This window comes from Coregonus lavaretus (assembly GCF_964263955.1).
Source record: "Coregonus lavaretus genome assembly, chromosome: 28".
Classification (NCBI taxonomy): Eukaryota; Metazoa; Chordata; class Actinopteri; order Salmoniformes; family Salmonidae; genus Coregonus; species Coregonus lavaretus.
In genome coordinates this window covers 20,577,646-20,583,049 of record NC_140015.1, presented here as the reverse complement: position 1 = coordinate 20,583,049, position 5,404 = coordinate 20,577,646, and positions in this window count along the sequence as shown.

The following is a 5,404-nucleotide window of genomic DNA, read 5'->3' as shown; positions in this document are numbered from 1 at the left end:
GTGAGTATGTGTGTAATATTCAGTCAAAGGGTGGATTGATAGATTAATTATTAATGACTAATTATTACACCCTGAAACTGTGTGAAATGTGTTAGAATGTGTGAGTGTAGGACTAGTAAAGATTATGACATTGTGTTACTATTTAGCAATGAGTAAGAGAGTTAGGCCAGACAACAAAGGACAAGGAGAACTGTCTACCGGCAACTGAGAAACCAAGATAACTGAGGAATTTAGGGAGGAGAGAAACTGTTAGGCTTGGAAAAGTGTATGTGTGTGTGTGAACTGATGGTCAGGAGAGCAATTATAAAGTGGAAAACTACAGCCTGCCTAAAGAGGGGAGGGATTTTTGTATGACGTATGAGTATAAAAGATGGACTCTGAAATTGTGATGGCAGAATTCTCAATGAATAAATATCTCTGACTATGCAGACCGGGACTCTGTCCGTTTCTTGATTTTGGGAGATGCACAGAGACACTGAAATAGTTTGTTAAATAATTCACGTAACACATACACTTAGGTTGGAGTCATTAAAACTTGTTTTTCAACCACTCCACAAATTTCTTGTGAACAAACTATAGTTTTGGCAAGTCGGTTGTGCATGACACAAGTAATTTTTCCAACAATTGTTTACAGACAGATTATTTCACTTATAAATCACAATTCCAGTGGGTCAGAAGTTTACATTCACTAAGTTGACTATGCCTTTAAACAGCTTGGAAAATTCCAGAAAATGATGTCATGGCTTTAGAAGCTTCTGATAGGCTAATTGACATCATTTGAGTCAATTGGAGGTGTACCTGTGGATGTATTTCAAGGCCTACCTTCAAACGCAGTGCCTCTTTGCTTGATATCATGGGAAAATCAAAAGAAATCAGCCAAGACCGCCGAAAAAAAATTGTAGACCTACACAAGTCTGGTTCATCCTTGGGAGCAATTTCCAAACGCCTGAAGGTACCACATTCATCTGTACAAACAATAGTACACAAGTATAAACACCAAGGGACCACGCAGCCGTCATACCGCTCAGGAAGGAGACGCGTTCTGTCTCCTAGAGATGAACGTACATTGGTGCGAAAAGTGCAAATCAATCCCAGAACAACAGCAAAGGACCTTGTGAAGATGCTGGAGGAAACAGGTACACAAGTATCTATATCCACAGTAAAACAAGTCCTATATCGACATAACCCGAAAGGCCGCTCAGCAAGGAAGAAGCCACTGCTCCAAAACCACCATAAAAAGCCAGACTACGGTTTGCAACTGCACATGGGGACAAAGATCGTACTTTTTGGAGAAATGTCCTCTGGTCTGATGAAACAAAAATAGAACTGTTTGACCATAATGACCATCGTTATGTTTGGAGGATAAAGGGGGATGCTTGCAAGCCGAAGAACACCATCCCAACCGTGAAGCACGGGGGTGGCAGCATCATGCTGTAGGGGTGCTTTGTTGCAAGAGGGACTGGTGCACTTCACAAAATAGATTGCATCATGATGACGTTTGACCCAAGTTAAACAATTTAAAGGAAATGCTACCAAATACTAATTGAGTGTATGTAAACATCTGACGCACTGGGAATGCGATTAAAGAAATAAAAGCTGAAATAAATCATTCTCTCTACTATTATTCTGACATTTCACATTCTTAAAATAAAGTGGTGATCCTAACTGACCTAAAACAGGGAATTTTTACTAGGATTAAATGTCAAAAATTTTGAAAAACTGAGTTTAAATGGATTTGGCTAAGATGTATGTAAACTTCCGACTTCAACTGTATATGTATTGTTAAAATTACAAAGGCGCAACACCACAAGTTAAAGCCTTCAATATGGTTGTTTTTAAAAGAATAATGTCCCACTCAAATTAGTAGTATGAGACCACACTGTGTGTGTGTATGTGTGTGTGCATGCATACGCGTGTGTGTGCTTGCATGTGTGTGGTATTATTGATATGACTATAGCTATAATGACACACAACTTTATTGTATTATTTGTATTAGCCTCCTGCACGCACACACACACACACACACACACACACACACACACACACACACACAAAGTAGTACTTGACATTTTCCTGCCTAAAGGATAGACAGCAAAACACAGCCTGCTCCACCCTCTTGAATTCTCTCCATCCCACCCTTCTTCTGTATAATTCCTAGGGTTGATAGATAATGTTTCTGCCCATGTACAGTACATTATGGTGATATTATAAACAGAATGTACAGGCAACTGCCAAAATAATGGAAACAAATTAGGGATTCCAAGTATATTGAAAGCAGGTACTTCCACACAGGTGTGGTTCCTGAGTTAATTAAGCATTTAACATCCCATCATGCTTAGGGTCATGAATAAAAATTCTGGGCAGAACATTATTTTGGCTACCATAGCTATTCCCCTATTGGATGACAATGCCCCCATCCACAGGGCACGAGTGTTCACTGAATGGTTTGATGAGCATGAAAACGATGTAAACCATATGCCATGGCCGTCACAGTCAACAGATCTCAACCCAATTGAACACTTATGGGAGATTATGGAGTGATGCCTGAGACAGCATTTCCACCACCATCAACAAAAAATGTCTCATGGAAGAATGGTGTCGCATCCCTCCACTAGAGTTCCAGACACTTGTAGAATATTTGCCAAGGTGCATTGAAGCTGTTCTGGCTCACAGTGACCCAAAGCCCTATTAAGACACTTTATGTGGTGTTTCCTTTATGTGGTGTTTTTTTCCCTGTGCGCTTTATGAAAAATATTGTTAGGGGGCAGTGTCATTGAACTCCAGCAGTAGAATACATTGCTTGTCAAATCATTGTTCAAAATCATTAGGTCTGGCTATGCTTTATTTCTTAAAGGTCTAAGCCGCTGATCCCATGGATCATTTAGCTATTTGATTTAGAATTGTATATTGAATTTGGCCTTTACTACTATAGCCCATAGAAACACATTGAACACATTCATAAATGGCAACAAAAAAAAGACAGTCAAAAAATAAACCATATGGAATAAGGTTTTGAAGTGTCTGTTCTAAAAGTTAAAAGATGAGACATAATAATTCTAATCAGAAGACACTATTAACATGTGAATATTATTAGTAACATAATAGCAGAATAACTGCAGATTAAATAATGCTGTAATTGAAAATTGTACACCCAATATAGGTTACTGCATGTTAGCAGATACCCATATACTTCCAGTCATTGCGTTTACACTAGTTAGAATTGGCTCGCGAAACTACCTCTTAACTTCCTTCATACCGGACACAAGAGGCATGAAAATGGTGTCCACGAGTTCATTTGACTCTGCCAAAATCCCGAGGTATGCATTTAAGAGTTATAATTGATTTTGTACCCTATGTTGTGTTTCTCACCAATGTTGTTGTCTTCTCACACTAGTCAAACCCCACAATCGAATAAACGGCTTATGCAGCTCCCTAAGCCTCTAGATCACATAGGATATTGCAAACAAATAATCTGAACTAAAAACATACATATTTTGGCATTTCTGTGCATTCTTGACCATCGCTAATCAATATCCAAAAACAGCAAGTTTTTTCCGCGAACCTGCACATCATCATCTTCTGTCTTTTGTGGCATCAATGTGATTGGTTATGGCAGGCGAAACGGGAGGCGCGGTAGTCTAGTGGGTGGTGCGAATAATGACAAGCGAACCTGGGGAGCTTTGTGTTCACATTGTCCTAAAAAAGGGGAACCGGACTGCAGAATTTAAGCAGAGTTCGGTTCGCTTCGGGGGATCTTTTGAGGGGTCTGAGTTCACACTGCACAAAAATATAAGCGAACCGCACTGAGTTCCCAAAAATTGGCCGAAAGGGACCAAGTGTGAAAACACCCTTCAAAACATCTTCAACCAGTAAAATGTCTCTTTTGCTAGCTTTTGCTACAGCCTATGTCAATGACTGTTACCATTCTAGCTAACAATCGCTGCGTCCAAAATAGGTATTTTGCAAAGGTGACAACTAAATATAATCTTCGCAACTGTTCAAACAATAATCAAAACAACATCGTAAGCGTATAAGAACCCCAAAAAAGTATTTTTGTTTAGAAGTAATAATTATGTAAATAATGTAGTCTATGTTAAATGGGGGAAATCTATGGCAGTCTTTCTGAATCCTTGATGGAACCCATCCGTGCCTGACGTCAGTGTGTAGTGTCCTGAAAAGCCGTCTGTAGTTGTACGTGTAATGCCATGTTCACTTGCTAGTCGGAACTAGGAAACTCGGACATTTCCGAAATGCTAACTATACTGAACAAAAATAGAAACACAACATGCAGCAATTTCATAGATATTACTGAGTTGAAATCAATTGAAATACATTCATTAGGACCTAATCTATTGATTTCACATTACTGGGCAGCCATGTGTGGACCTTGGAGGGCATAGGCCCACCCACTTGGCAGCCAGGCCCAGCCAATCAGAAGGAGTTTTTCCCCACAAAAGGGCTTTTATTACAAACCGAAATACTTCTCGTCTGATCTTGGCAAAGGAGAAATGCTCCTTTGTGCACAACATTCTAGAGAAATAAGCTGTTTGTGCGTATGGAACATTTCTGGGATTTTTTATTTCAGCTCATGAAACACGGGACCAACACTTTAAATGTTGCATTGATATTTTTGTTCAGTGTAGTTGTAGTTACACACGTACTGCGTTCAACTAATCAACATGTCGGACATTTCCGAGTTTCCTAGTTCCGATTAGGATGTGAATGCGGCATATCCCCCCAAAAGACAGTAGCCTACAGTATGAAGACAGGCAGAAACTGCTTCTCCAATAGAAATCCCGATCACGCTTGTAGGCGATGTCATGGCGACGTTTGCTAGCTATGCGCATGCGCAGAAACACTAACGGGTCTAACGGTCTCGCGCCGAACTGCGCATGTGCAGGCCGTCATATCAAAGGCACTCCTTGGATATAAAGTTGTTTTTGACGAAAATGAAAACGTGTCAGTTTAATTTCACGAGGTTTAGGTAATAATATGTTAAACTATTTAAGACATTGCCTCAAATCTAGGGTGTGCCTTTAGATTTAGAAAATTATCAACTAAGGAAGAATTTTTCAGTTCTCTCATTGACTTCTCAAACCCGGCCTAGTCTGATTGGTAATTTTCCAGGAAGTGTCGCAATATTGCGTCTCTTGGTTTAGAAACTCTGTGATATAAATTTTCCGCGATTGATGACGTCAATCAAATTCTTTACTTCCAGAAAGCTGAGAAGGCCTATTCTCGCGGGATTTGCATCTCATCGCCTCATCAGCTTTTAGTTACTTGTCAACTGTTGATAATCATTTTTACTATGTCCGTGTTCTGACATCAGTTAGGGCCTAGTGTATCTGTTGCCACTTGATTGTGCACTTTCTTTGACACAAACTCAAACACCTGTACTATTTCT